This window comes from Cavia porcellus, unplaced genomic scaffold (genome assembly GCF_034190915.1).
Source record: "Cavia porcellus strain 051 isolate PalLab524CR breed Dunkin Hartley unplaced genomic scaffold, mCavPor4.1 scaffold_6, whole genome shotgun sequence".
Lineage (NCBI taxonomy): Eukaryota > Metazoa > Chordata > Mammalia > Rodentia > Caviidae > Cavia > Cavia porcellus.
This window is the reverse complement of record NW_026947489.1, coordinates 69,040,129-69,055,879: the sequence shown is the minus strand read 5'-3', so window position 1 is coordinate 69,055,879 and position 15,751 is coordinate 69,040,129. Positions and strand designations below refer to the sequence as shown.

General features: G+C 42.9%; 1 protein-coding gene across 1 annotated transcript in view; it reads right to left on the bottom strand.

Annotated features, from left to right (window-relative positions):
• The window catches only part of Asic2 (acid sensing ion channel subunit 2), a 1,050,952-nt gene that overhangs the window by 1,034,328 nt on the left and 873 nt on the right, over window positions 1-15,751 (bottom strand). The gene's annotated exons all lie outside the window — the stretch shown is intronic.

Here is a 15,751-nt window from a genome sequence, read left to right as displayed (position 1 = left end):
AAATCTCCAAAGTGGGTGAATCTATAGACAGGAAAAGTAGATTAGTGATGACTTGATGGTAAAGGGGTGAATTTGCAAGGAATTAGAGGACAGAGGTGATTGCTGATGGGCACCATTCTAGAAGCCTCAGCTCAGTGCCTGCATTGCACACCATGGAATTGTGTTGCTTAACGATTAGATTGCATTACACGAAAATTATACGTCAACACAGCTATTTTTAGAAATTGGATCCATGTGTTATGTTTGAAGGGAGCTTTTTGATGAAGAGTCACAATAACCAAATGCAATACATGAATCTTGAGTAAAATGATTCGCTTCAGTGGCACCCGAATTTTAGAAGTTGGTCATGCAAATTTTAATGTTAAAGGAAGGAGCACACATGAGAAAAGGCTGGAGTGGACAGGAGGCAGTCCAGTGGGCACTGGGCCCAGGAGAGGAAAGCATCCAAGGAGAGTGATATCCCAGCAGTACAGCCGGGCCATCCTTGGGCTCTTTTCAAGAGAATTTTGCAAGTTAATCATTTGAGGATCATGGGACAGTTTTCTTATTACTGGAGAGAGAAGTTACAAATGTAAAAAAAGGAGAAGCTGGGATGAACCTTGTGGTGTTAGACTGGAATCAGTGGAATCCAGGTAAACCAGGGTTTGATGTGCTGATCTAAGTGAATATGTGAATATCCTGGCTCTGTTCACTGAGAAGACCTGGGAGTGGTGGCAGCATAGTAAGCAGTAAGCAAGCAAACAGTGTTTTCCACTGAAAGGATCCAGTCACTGCTGGAGACAAGGCTGATTATGGACTAAAGAATGAAGAAGATAAACCCAGAACACCTAGATGGGCCAAAAAATAAGCAGCATTCCCAGAACGAAGGAAAATGTCAAATGTCACAGAAGTGAGCAGGAAGGGCTACTCCGATTATGGGCAAATTTGATTTTCAAAATAAATAATGGTATTAACAGAGTATAGTGCTTTGAGTAAAATAGAAATCTGGGAGTCTACACTGATATAAGTAAATGGATAAAAAGAGAGGAGAGAAATCTCTTCATTGTTTTAGAAAGTTAACTGATAAATACAAAAAAGAATGATAGAGTTAGAAAATCAACATTTGGCAAGGATCGTTGTAATAATCCAGGCCAGAAAATCAACGCATAATAACACTAGAATGTAAAGAAGAGACCAGCAATGGAATTTTAGTGTCTCAAAGTTTCTCCCTGGTAGACATATTTTTAATCACATGACAAGAGTGAACATTATCAGTGTTGGACAAACACAGACTGTGTGTCTTCAGGTAGGCGTGGGTTCTGTGAAATTCCAGCCCAAAGTTCACAATCTGACTCTAACCAAGAGGAAACACTGAGCACACTCATGCTGAGGATGTGAAAAATGATTGGCTTTGAATAACAAAACAATGTAAAGGTCATGAAAATCAACGTGAAACTGAAAAAGTTTCAGAGTGAAGGGAAACTTGACTTCTGTTGGGAAAGGGGAACCTGGGATGGGACTGGTCATAAAGGACATGACGGGACCATCACAGAAGCTTCGGAGTGAAGGATGCGCAAGAATTCTCCATATTAATTTGGCAAATTTTTTAAAGAAAAATATAACTGTATTTCCTTTTGAAAGATATTCAGATTCTACTCTGTGTGGCCACTGGACCGTGTGCAAATTTTGGTTGTTTAGTGTAAATTCATTGACCGTTCACTACTTTGCCTCATTACTACACTGTGAGCTCCTTGAATCCATGGGATGGCTATTATTTATTTCAAATATTCATGAGCACAATACCCAGGATATAAGAAGCTTTAAGGAGACATTCGTTGAATCAGTGAAACAATATCTGCGCTGCTGAGAACCCCCGATATTGGCTGTTAGACTCCTGAATATGCTGAACACTGGTAAATTTTTCAGACATTAAACTAAAATATGTGTCTCTGCAAACCAGGGAGCATCTGCCTTCTCTGCAGCAACAGTGTCCTGGAACAGTGTCCTGCCTCACGCGCTCCGCAGAGTGGCGTTCTTGCCTCACTGCTCCTGGGAGAACAATGGCCCTTGTTTGTTTAATCCCAGCCCATTGTGGCAGTCTTGACTGCACAGAGCTCACTTGTGATTCATGTGAATGTCACTCGACTCCCAGAGGTTTGCAGCCATAATTCAACATTTGTTAATAGCCACTTAAAATGTCCCTGAAACAGCTAACAGGCCCAGGGGATGGAAGGTGTTCTGCTAGAAAATCATTCCAGGAAGGCAGCAGTTGCACTGCCTCACACTATAGAAGACTGTCGATTCCACTCTGTAATGACACTTCTTTTATCAGCTACCTTCTCACCCTTCCTAAGAGGGACAGGCAGCTCTCAGGTCCACCGGGGATAAGGTGAGAACCTGAAATTCCCCTATGTAGCAAGCATGGAAGACATGCTGGGTCACCTTATCACTTCTGTTCCAGAAAAAAGACTCTCCATCACTTTATTCAGGGAAGGAGGAGAAAATGCAAAGGAAAACAGTCTAGAGAATCCTGAGATAGGATTTTTTTCCACCCAACAGAAAGGAGAAGACAGAAAAACATGGTGTTGGACTAGAAGTCAAGAAGTTTGTGTTAGGCAGGGATGGCAAGTGAAACCAGGAGAAGAAACTCACACAGGTTGTGGCCAATTGAGGTACACAATTTAAAAATTATTTATTTCTTTGAAGATCTGATTAAACAACTTTCCCAAGGTTATCCCAATGTTACATGATTATAATATACAATAAAAAAGTCAATCAGATAGTCTATAAATTGATAATCTCACTGAAGAGCCCCATCTTCTCCCCTTGCTACCTGCAAATTAGTCTACCAGAGCATGCTCAGGTGGACATTGAAAATCAAGTCACTACTTCAGAAACAGAAGTTGTAGCACTCAATGCCAAGCTCTTACCACCTGGTTTCTTAGACACATTTGTCTCCCATCAAATTATCTTTTCTGCCACCCACAGTCAGGTTTAACATGAAGCAGTGGAAGGGAAAAGAACTAGCAAGGCAGAATTATAAGCATATCTGGAAAGTGCGGTTCAGTTCCTTAAATGGAACACCTGAGACCACTACTTGGCAAATGGTAGAAAGAGCAAATGCTAAATCCTAGCAAGCAGAGACTTCTCTAGCTTCTCAGCTTTCTGAAGAGGGTGCTGTGCAATTGCTGGGCGCTCCACCTGCACATGCCTGAGTAGAGATTTCAAAGATCAAGTGCAATGTAGCGAAGGTGGAAACTCTGAAGTACCAAGGCACGCGCCCTGCTTCAAGGATGTGGTGCTTGTAATGTGGAGAAATCATGGCCACATGATCCTGCGCCCATATTCCCATCAAAAGAGAAGGCTTTAGGGCCAGGAATATAGCTCAATGGCATGGTCCCTGATTGGTAAATGTGAGGTTGTGAGTTTGATTCCTGTTACCAAAGAAAGGAAGTTTTAAATTGCAAAGCTGATGCACAGTGCCTGGCATTGCTTCCCAAGAAACCAGCTGCAACAAATATGCGTGCCACCAGCCTGTGATGACCTGCATATTCATTAGAAGGACGGGCTGGACTCAGCTACTTCAATAACCAGTCTTTGGTGACATCTATGCTGTCCATTCTCCTCCAAAGCTGAAATTGTAGCTGGGAGGTCTTGTGTACTAAGAATCTGGGACACTGTCTTACAGCCCTAAGCTCTTGTTCAGCCCAAAAGAACTAAGGCTGCCTCTGTTCCCTCTCTGCTAACCTATGCAGGAGAAGGGATGGATGTAAGAGCCAGAGGGCTTCATGGACACCTGAGCTTTAGGGTGCAAGTCCACCCCTCTAGTCTACGTATTCTCTTCTGCTTTAGCTGAAGCACTTTCCGGGATCCTGTTTTAAGGGGAAGATGCGTAAGTTGAGGAATCTTGGGCCTAAATGCCAGTCCTTCTGAGCTATGACTTGAAGATATGCTGATGAATAAGGCTTGATTTCATGTACCTCAACACATCACAAGAAATACTTTAAAGGGAACCAGAAGACACAAACTCCTAAAACCCAACTTTCTGGCTGAATGACCACAAATGTATCCATTGCACTATCAGAATTTTGGAGAGATCAAATAAAATCCTGTAAAGCATCCAGGGTCTAGAAACAGGTTCAAGCCCCAAATCTATCCATTTCTAGCTAAGTGACTGCATGATAAAGCTATCTCAGCTTTAAGTTATTTCATTAAAAAGAAAGAAAAAAGAACAACATATTTCATGAGGCTGTTGTGAAGACTGACTGAGATATTCCATGGAAAGGTAAAGCTCTCAGAAAGTCTCTGGGATACTCAGAAAAACATCAGCAATCATGAATAGGTGCTGTGGGTTGCACAGTGTTGGACAAATGGAACTATTCTTGACACAGTCTGGAAATCTACAGTAGCTTATATTCCACCATAATAAAATAGCTGGGTCTCATATTTGAACACAGCCTCATTCCTCATTCTCTCCTGGCCCTTTCTGATGCTATACTATCAATATGGATTTCCAGAAAAAGTCTTTTTTGCTCCTGGAACAAAACACCCATGTAATTCTGTTAATCACCAGCTTATCATAGTCGTAATAAAAATAACACCTGCCACCAAACAGCTGACCTTCTATTAGCACTGCTAAAAGATTTATTTATATTAGCTCATTCAGTTACTACCAACAGTCCTCTGAAGCATCTGTATTAGAATATTATTGTTGAATGGATGGGGAAATTGAGGCCTGGGGGTTAAGTAATTTGTACAAGGTCGTACAATCACTGAATTCAGGGATTGTATTTAGAGGCTGACATATTTCATTAAGTTATCTCAGATACCAGAGTCCCTCCATTCTGCCAGCACTTGCCATCCTCACCCAGCTTGTATGCTCCTTCGTTGTCTGTTACCAGTGTTACCTTCCTTCCCAGCTCCTGTAATAGAGCCTTCTCCAGCTCCACTGATTACAGAGTCAGCTCTATTCCTCCTGTTAGTCTCTCCTGCGCTCCACATGGCCCAGGCCACATTCAACACAAACCCAAGACCTTCTCTCTAGAGTTAGAGTAGATCCTAGAATTGATCACAGATTCCCTTGGAACCTGGCTCTCAAGGAACACTCTTCAGGAGACCCAGATCACTAAACAGTCGCTCCAATCCCTGGCTCCCCCGTCTGCCCACACTCCTCCTTCACTCTCTCTGGATGAATGGAAATAGCTACTTTTCTGTGTGCAGAGATTCTCCAGGGCACCACTTTTATTCTTGGCTTCCAAAACATTTAGTTTCAGAACTTCACAGTATTGGGCAGTGGGGTTCTCTGTGGGCTTGATGTGCTTGCTCACATTGATTACTGGTTCTTTGCAACACTGTCCTTCAGGGACCCTCATCTCTGACCTCAAGTATCTATCCAGGAAGGAAATAAATCAGACACCCTCAGAGTTAGAAGAAACTTTAGAGTCATTAAATCCAACCCTTTACCTTGTATTGATCCTTGTCCAGAGCATTGCCGATCAGCAATCCCTCAGCCTCAAGTAATGCTGATTGCAAGCCCAGAGTATTCCAATCAGCCGAGTGCCACCTCTCTGAGCTCCCCACCCACCAGCTGACATTAGCACTGCCTTCTGGCCTCCCACAGAGAAAACCCCATTCCTCTTTCCTATGATTGCCTTCCAAGTGTTTGGAGACAGCAATCACACTGCCCCTGAGTCATTCACTTCGCATTTCAGCCTAAACAGTCTGAGCTCTTTTGTACACTCCTCATCACTCATGGTTTCTGTGACATATGAGGAGCATCACCTCTGGTCAGCGTCCATCGCTCACTGCCTCCTGCTTTAAAGATGTGCTCAAGCCACTGCCAACATCAAAGGCAGCAGCCTCATCCCTGGGGCTTGAAGCCAGGCCGGGGCACACTCAGGAAGAACAGGAGGGAAGTTGGGTTGGGTGATGCTGGGAAAAGGAGGTTTTTCTCAGAGAGCAGACTTGGGAAGTGATGACACCACAGGTGCTGGTAATGGTGTGAGCTGGAATGTGAGCAGCTTAGGGTACATAGCAGCTGGCAGTTAGGGATGAGTCGGCTCCTTGGGGAAGGCTATCTTGGAGCAACAGAAAAAAAAATCCAAAGGGGAATGAATTAACAATACCTAAGGGAGTAAATCCCAGTCAGTGATCCTCTTCTGCGTTATGAAAAATTGGCCTTGGAAAGTATTGTAAGCCTCAGGTTGAAGACACAGATCTAGAAAGTTCAAGGTCTAAAAGGTTTAGAACACAGGTATTTTCTTTTTTTCTTTATGAAGTTACCAACCAGATGGAGAAACACAAAATAATTCTGGATTCCTAGCACAAGTGGAGATGATGTGTCTTATACAGGTGATTCATTAAGGAATCGATCCCAGAAAAAGTCCCCAAGGCAGGGAAAGAATCAGGATTGTGCAGGGGGAAAGGTAAACTGAGGCATGATTTCAGGAGAAATCCAGTTCAGCCTGGTTCTATGGGAAGCTCTGGAATGTGACCTCACTACTCTTCCATCCTGAAGCAAGAAGACCAACATTTTGTGCCACCCCTACCAGCTGCTGGTTGCCCTCAGGTGGTGGGGAGGTGGTAACTTCCCAGGTGCTTCAAGGAGAGGCAGTCCCCTATTTGAGCTGTGAGACATTCTACCTATAGCAGGAATAAAGGGATCTGTACCAAGATGCGCAACAGCATCTTCCATAGATGTCCTCGCTCATTCATACATCTAAGACCCAGAGCTGACTCACCTCATACCCCCTAACCCAGTGTGATGGGAACCTAGGTTGGATCCATGAGCTCCAGCCAAACATAGGACAGCTCACAGCAGGGGTTCCGAGAGTAAAGTTTTGTATCTCCGTATCCTACTGCAGTCATTCAGCACATTTATATACCCACATTACATATCTGTCTGAATAAAGTCAAATAAACTACAAATAGATAAATATATCTGGTTAAAATATAAAATCAACTCCCTCCTCCCAGCCTCAATATGTGCTTCATTCCAAAGAACAAATGTGGACTCAGAAAATAATTTTTGGTGACATTCAATTGCAACAAAGTTGTAAAGGTTGGCAAGTCTTTGGAAACCACATAGTTCGGCCTGTTTATTTTACACATGAGGAAACTGAGGCCTGTGGAGGCCAATTATCTCACCTGAGATTGTGCAGATCAATCAACAGAGGTCAATAAATCCAGACAAACATACTCTTTCTCTGTTGCATGCTTAATTTCTTCTGAGTATAAATTTCAATGGCCATGAGTTAATCAATAGAGGATGTAATAAATCATGAGAAAAATAAATACTGGCCATAGAGAGATGTTTCAGCCCCCAAGGTTTGCTACTTTGGAGTATATGGTCCCAAAATAAAGCTCAACTTGATAAACTTGCTTCTACCAGATGCTTCAGGTTTATCAATTAATGAAGGTACATATTTCTGAATGGTTTGGGTTCTATCCAGTAACCATAAAGCCGAATCCATATGGGCTTTTTAGTCAAATGCATGGGAGAAATGTGATGTATGGGATTTCAGTACTATAGCGTGGAGACAGGACATGAGTTTCAAGTTGTGCTAGGACATGGGTCAAGTGACCTGGCTAATCAGGTTTGATATTTCAGTCTGGCTCAAACAAACAATAACAGACAAAAAAAGAGAAAGCACTCAACAAACTTGCCGATGTCTCCAGACTCAAGTGATATTTTTTTCAGTCTGATAGATGGAATTGGGTGATTGATACTTTAAAATATGTACTACTCTAAGAAGTACCACTTGTAACAACAAACTTAATGATAAATTCTATCAATACAGGCTTTGAGGGATTATGTTTACAGAGGGAATCACATTTCAGGACTTCCTGTAGAAGTCATTAACAAACTAAATTCATTTTATAGAAAATGTTCTAGAATTCATTCTTCATTAAGGAAAAGACTTTCCCCAGGAAAATAGGGAACCACTTTGGAGAGAAGACAAAGAAGAGCTCCCAGATGCATAAGCTCTCCGGTAGCCATTTCATCAGGAGTTCTGGAGGCCTGAGTAATACCAAGAAAAAAAAGGCATGGAGATATAGGTTCATCCAAAAAGCAACTGGGCATTACTTCAGCACTTATGCATTAGCTCAGCACCCACACAGCAGCTTCGGTTTTTCTTTATAAGTAGAAGGTATTGTTAGGAGATTGGGGTTCCTATTCAGATTTTTGATGTCTTGAACAAATAAGATTTATTGATAGTGAAAGCACACTCCACTGAGTGAGAATGGACCTGTCAGCTCCAGATCTGAGGAGGCTTATTGTGAGGGGTTTTAAGCATTAGGGTAGAATTGAAAGTTTGGTCTGAGGTTTTACTGTTGCCAGCAAGCAGTTTGACTCAGTCCTTCCATTGATGGTGGAGTTTTTTATTTTTTTAGGGCACATGAAGGAATCATCTCGGCTCCCAAAGCCAGGAGAGTGAGGATGGAGGGTAATGACACAGTTATTAGGGCCAGGATCAGCCAAGAGCTGCTGTGGATCAATGGATCCATGCCTGGAGACTCATTATGTGTAATGTGGGTTATCTCATTAGTTTTATAGTTAGACCAGGATATTCTGGAAATGGATCACAGTTTAACTCAGAATGCAGACCTCGCCTACAAAGTAGGCTTTCAGACAGGCCATGCCTTCTCTCTCTGGCTGCTTCTAGCTACTTCCTGCTTCAGGATGGGTCATCAGAATAGTCAGCTCCCAACCACTGTCTAACCTTTTCATCACATCTGAAAGAATTCAATTTGCCTATGAACGCGTTAGTTTCAGACAGCACATAACCTAAGGTTCTGCAGACAAGATCCCAACCAGAAACGGCATCATGAGAACTTTTTGATCAATGTGACAAAGATTGCTTCTCTAAGAGCACATCAAAGGCTCACAAGACTATAGCACATCCAAGGGATATGAGTAACCATCTGATTTGCATTAGCTGCAACTTACTATTTTGCCACAAACTAGAAACTTCATAGGTAATGGAGAGTTAGAGTCTGCATCAGTGTGCTGGAGGTTTGTAGCGTGGATAGTCATACAAGGAAAATTAGATTTGACCAAGAGATTCATGGAGGAACAGTTTATCTCTGATCTGATTTGGGAACACATCTCTGGTGCATCCTAGCAAACGTACAAATGGTGAGATTGAGATTGCCTCAGATAAAAGCATAGTTGTATTATCAATAAAATATCATCAAAGGAAGGTAATTTGTGTTCAGCAATGACTCTAGTATCCTAAGACCCAGAAGCACCCCCAGCAAACCTCAGAACATAAACTTGACATTGATTAGGTATACACTATAGCAAGCATGGTATCAGATACACAGGTATTATCCCATACCTAATAGCATACATTATGTTGCCAAATGAAGGTAGTCCCAAAATACTAAGATAATGCATGTAATTACATTGAGGTCATAGATAATTTTTCTTCTTTATTTATTATTTTCTCTGCTTCTAAAATTTTCTCCAATGAGCAGGGGTTGCTTCTATAATCAGAAAGTGCATTATCAAAAGCATGGCAGTCCTAGGGCAAACTGTCTTAATGCAGGTGGAATCCCAGGTGCCTGTGTTGAAAAGGGAGCCTCATAAAAGCCAGTCACCTTATATCACCAGTCATCTTACCTTAAAAAGTTCAAACTCACTTTATAGATACTCTGAAGGCATATTTTGAGAGACATGAGATGTACAGTTTTAAGTCCTGAGCATACAAGAATGAGTGAAGACATTTATATCCTGCAAGGAAGACAGAGATAAAAAAAAAAAACACTGTGCAAGAATAAGCAGTGGTGAACAAGAAGACACCATTCACACCTGATGGAACCGCTATCATCCAAGAGACAAAAGATAGCAAGTACCGGTGAGGATGCATAGAAAAGGGAACCCCTTGCACATTGCTGAGAGGAATGTAAATTAGTATAGTCCCTATGAAAAATTGGATGGTGATCCCTCAAAGAAATTGAAAATAGAACGACCATATGATCCAGCAATCCCACTACTTGTAGTATATCCAAAGGAAGTGAAATCAGTATCTAGGAAAAACATCTGCATTCCTATATACACTGCAGCACTATTTACAGTAACCATAGAATATGCATTAACAGAAGAATGGATGAAGAAAATGTCATACATATCTATCTCTATATCATCTATATCTATATATCTATATATCTACATCTATATCTATATCCATATCTATATATGTATTTGTATCAGTATCTATAGCTGTATCTATATTCTGTGTATAACAGCCATAGGAAAAGAAAGAAATCTTGCCTTTTATGTCAATATAGATAAAATTGCTGATTCTTTTAAGTGAAATAAGGCAGGCCCAGAAAGACAACGTTGCATGGTATCATTTGTATGTGAAATCTTTAAAAAAATAGAGCAAAGAAAAGCTCAAAGAAACAGAGAGTAAGATGATGATCACCAGAGGCTGAGTGTGTGGGTTGAGGAGATTATTTGAAGGACTGGAGAGATGTTCATCACAAGATACAAGATTTCAAAAGAAATAACTTCAAAAGATCTATTGTACACCATGGTGCTTATAGTTAGTAGCAGTGTATTGTACTTGGAATTATATTTGAAAATTGCTAAGAGAATAGATTTCATGTGTTCTCACTGTATATGCACACATCTGCACACACACATATACACACACACATTCCCATGTTAAATATGTGTGGTATGCTTCATGAGGTATTGTACGGCGTACGTATACTAAGTAGCATGTTGGCCATAGTCATATATGCAATTTTTACTTATGAATTTAATAGCAATTTTTAAAATCATCAGTGGTTTAGAAATTCAAGAATTAGTTTAAATTATCTCTAAGGTCCATTTTAGCTCAAACACTACATACGTCTCACAGGATGAGAACCATAATGACTGCTCTAACAGAGGGATAAACCAAATGCTGTTTAGCAGACAGAAGAGGAAGAGATTAATTTAGATTATGGTAATGGGGAGGGGACAGCTTTCCTGGAGAAGGCTACAATTATCTTGGGCTACAGTTATCTTAAAAGATAAGTGGGATTGAAATAAATAGACATGGAGAGAGGGACAAAATGCAAAGATAAAATAAGCAAGCCTCATGAGCTTGGTTCCTGGGAATGGTGAGTGCTATTTAACCAACAAGCCCTTGCTGTGCATTTTCCGTGGGCAGGCCCTAGGCTTGGCTTGATGTACACAGGGTCAGGGTTGAATGAGACCAGCCACCACCTGGGAATTGGAAATGGCCTTGACTCTGCATTGGCATGGGTTTAGACTGTACCCATCACTGCTGCACAGCAGGGGCTCTGTTTGAGCAATCGGCCAAGGAAGAACCATTCATGAACGTACATGATTCAGGGTGAGAAGAACTGTTTGTGTACTGCATGAGTCACCCAACGCCTGACCATGGAGGACACAGTTCCTAGCAGTAAGAGTGAGGATGTGAAATATGACATGGCAGCCAACACAATGGGGAAGGAAATGATGGTTAATCAACCGAACTGGGATGGAGGAAGGTAGTGAGCTTAACAAATTAAGAGAACTGAGAATACTTCACACACAGCAGTTGCTGGAACTCTGAAGCTATTGTTCAAGTCAGAGGATAGACTAATTGGAAGAGCCTCGACTGAGAGTCAAGAGAGGCAGAATCAAGCTCAGACTCAGTCAGCAGTACCCAAGTAGTTCCTAAGCAGGGCAAGCCCCTAAACCAATTCTGACTCATGGGTATTACTGCTTCTATTTTAGAGATGGGAAAACCAGTCTTAAGAAACTTGCCAGAACTCCACAGCAAACAGGTGGGAAAGCCTATGATATTCCAACTCAGATCGCTCTAAAAAGCTTGCATTGCACACACACACACACACACACACACACACACACACACACACACACCATACTCTCTAAATTATAAGAAGTCCTAAGACTAGATTAGCTACAGACCTGTCCGACCTTGCTCAAGAGTTTCAAAGACATGATCTTCCCAAATTTCACCTCCATCATTTTTATCATGATATATGATACAGGTCAAAAGGGTCTATTTATATAGTAAGTCTCATAATACAGACATTTTTCTTTTGGTATGGAAAGAAAGAAAAAGCTTTCTTAAGAAATCTCATATTTAAAAGTACAAGCACATACAGCTAAACAGACTAGGTTAAAAGGGAAAACAAAAGTGTCACGCACTTTCTTGAATGGGAGAAGTGAACCCCAATGTGATGAGCGAAGAAATCACTTTAAAAAGTTGGTTATTGGTACTGGGGTGGTCACTTAGCAGCTGCGGTCAGCTACTACATTCAATTGTGACCTCCCATCTAAGAAAGTCCTTTTCAGGGAGGCTAGGCTGGGTCCCAGTGCTCCAGAGAAAGAAGCAGACATCTGTCCCTTGATGATTTCATTCTATTAGCATTGTTCATCAGGTCTGACTCCTGCAAACAGGGCAGGTAAGCAGGACAATAACTCCTCTATGAATACTGGTAATAGCCACCTTGCATCTACATAGCCAGCAATATGTACAAAGCAACTTTCACATATTCTGTCTCACGTGTCATCCTCCCAGAACCCTGTGAATTAGAAAGTCACATGTCACATGTTAGATGAGCAAATAGGGACCTGCATAGGATGCAAGATAAAATCTATAGAATAACGGAAGAAGGATGGAGTTGTCGGAACTAAACTTTGAAACTGTGTTTTCCTATTTTTAGTCTTGAACTCAGATTATCCAACATGATGCCCAGAAATACAACCTCCATCCAAATTTCCAGCCTTTCCTTTCTCTCTAGGTCATGGCTATCTCTTCCAAGAAAACACCCTGGAGTCAAACTCCTCTGTTGCATTCCCAGGAAGGAAAAGCACACGACTATTTGAAGTCAGAGAGTGCCAAGTGAGAGCTAGGCAAGTACCTACATGTGCATGGAGCGCACCTGTTTACAGGCAGTCAGAATTCTACGCCTCACATCCCAGGGACTTTTAATCTCTATAAACAACCTTTCTTTCTCTGCTAGAATCATGGCTCATTCCCTAATTAAAGGGTATTATGCACTTCATTGCACACCAGCTAAGAAGTTGGAATAAGGAAGCTTATGCTAAATCATTAGCTCTGGAGATGACACTAGGTATACTTTACTGCATAGAAAAAGACATAGGAAAATAAAAGCCATCCTCTATGACACCCCTCCCCCACACTTAATGTTTCTAGTAAGGCAGCCAAAGATAGCACTTAGACAAAAAAGGAACTCAGCATAGTACACCCCAGACAGAGCTTGTAAATAAGGCAACTGGAGAGGAACACGCAGGACAGAGAATGCGTGAGAGAAGGCTGGTGAGTTGGCTTCTCCAAAAACTACTGTTCAAATCCTCAGCTCTCTTTTGGCATGGGAGCACAAGAATGAGCATGCATCTATCCAGGGCCAACAGGATACAGGGAGACCAACGGCTAGCCAGGAGGATCACTCCTCACCATGGGGGTTTAAACAAACATGCTATGATGTCATGTGGAGGCTCAGAATAGCTGCCCAATGCAACCAGCCTCAGCAGTCTCCCCCAGCTTCCCTGTGCCATCCCTGAGTATAGGAAAGACCAGCACTGACACTCATCTTTTTGTTAATGAGAAAGGTCATACATGGTGTGTTGGTCCAAAATGGGTACACAGACAGATCAGTCTTGATCTTGGTGAGAATGGCAGATAATTACAACTCCAATAACCAAGTAATAAACCTTATCAACAGGCAATTTTGTTGTTTGGAAGGCTTCCTGGGGATGTCAAAAGCTCAGGTAAAGATAGAAGCCCTGATTTTTGATTTCTAGGGACCCTGGTAATTTACATGACAGGTCAAGTGCAAAGAGTAACCTAAGGTCAAAAAACCCTTACTTTTAGGCAGAACCTGGAATGCATACAGAGGAAGCCACAAGTTAGATATGCAGTCATGAGGGTTCAGTCCAGAATCTGCTGTCCACTGCAGCACCTCAGTGCAATATTCTGTTGTCTGTGTGTTCCATGTATGCACAGGCAGACAGAGAAACAGCTGAGTGCATTTCTGAGATGCATGGTACCGTAGTGAAGCTAAGCGTTGCCAGGCACTAGGAAGCACACAGTGGAAAACAGCGATGGTTTCAACCTTCAAGAATGAGGCATTTTCCCCATCACTCCCCAGGTGTACATGACATGTTCTAGGATCCTGTTTGCTCCATTTAGAGGGGCTGGTCCCTTCCTCCAGTTCAGACTGGCTTCCTCTTCAGCAGATGCTGCTACCGGTTTTGCTGTGTTCTTGCCCAGAATGTTTAACAGGGATAATATAAAAGGGCTCCCCCAGAAAACAGAGTTCCAGCACATGGGCTATGAGAAGCAATGCCCCCAGCACTCTGAGAGTTTCCAGAATCAGAGACAGCCCACAGCAAGCACAGAAATTGCAGACAGAGACTGGTTGTAGCATTAAACGAACCTCAGAGCAAGAGGAAGTTGAACCAGAGAGGGGTTGGGGGGAAAGATGCACCACAGGGAAGGTAGGGGATGTCTTATGAGAGGATCACAGGTATGTGTTAATTATACAGTCTGGTGCCTTATCACTGCTGTTCCTACCACACTGGACTTAAAACTGCATTTTCACCTAATGCTCTAGGACTCAAACACTCCCATTTGCCCCAAAACCAGCTCTAAAAGAATCAGCTACACTGAATTTCAGGAGAGTCCCACAGCCCATAGTGTCCCAGAACTTGTCTGGCAGTGCGGAGGAGTTGGCAGCCATCTGGCCTATTATGCCAAGTTATGCCTACTAGCCCACTAATTGGACCAAGAACAACAATACTGGCAACAATAGCCCGTCCTCCCTCCCAGCCCCCTCCAGCAACCCCACCCTCACTGTAGCCACATCCCCTTCAGTGTTTCTTTTTACTCAGCTCCCCATTTCCTCTCTAGGCTTCCCAGTCCTGCAGCTGCTTGCCCCCTCCCTACACCCTGCTTTCCACACTCACATTGTAAAACAATCACACACAGAGAAAATGAGCCCTTGAGTTTCAAACTACGGCTCCTAAACAAACCAGCCAGACCCACTCGCCCTCAAAAGCAGCTTGCTGCCCCTCTGCACATGTGCTTCCACCCAGGCCCTTCTCACTGCCCCACCGCTCTGGACAGCTCCTTGCTTCAGGTGGAGCCCTGGGAATCCCAGCCTTTCCTTGTTCCCCCATGGAGCTCAGGATCCACACCAGAAAAGGCAGCAAAGAGTCTTCAACACCTTTGCAGTTTCACTGGCTCAAGCAAGCTCCCCAAAGCAGGCTGGAGTCATCCAGGCTGTGAGGGGCCCCACTCCCTGTTCTCTGAGAGCTTTAGCTGCAGCCCAGCCCACAGGATGCAGTGTCTGATGCCACTTCCGAGCAGCGAGGGAGAGGGAGAGAGAGACAGACAGACAGAAAGAGAGAAAGAGAGAGAGGGAGAGAGCTATCTCATCAATGACAAGCTGTTCCAATCACACAGCTCGGACACCAATGTCCCAGACAATGGACAACCCAGGCCTCCTCCCTCTGATTGGAAGGAAGCCAACTCAGCACATCTGGCAAAGTGACCCCACAGCAATCCTCCATCACTTACTCTCCATATCTGAACAGCACAGAGCTCCATCCCAGCAGGTAACCTTTGCTACAACAACTCTCACCAACTACCCTCCTGGCATTCCGCTGCTCTGTTCTCTCCTGCTTCCAAACACAAGGAGAACCCAAACCAAGTCGAAGACCTTCAGTGTACCACTTCCGCAGAGGCCCGAATGCAAGAGGGATCCGAAAACAAGGTAC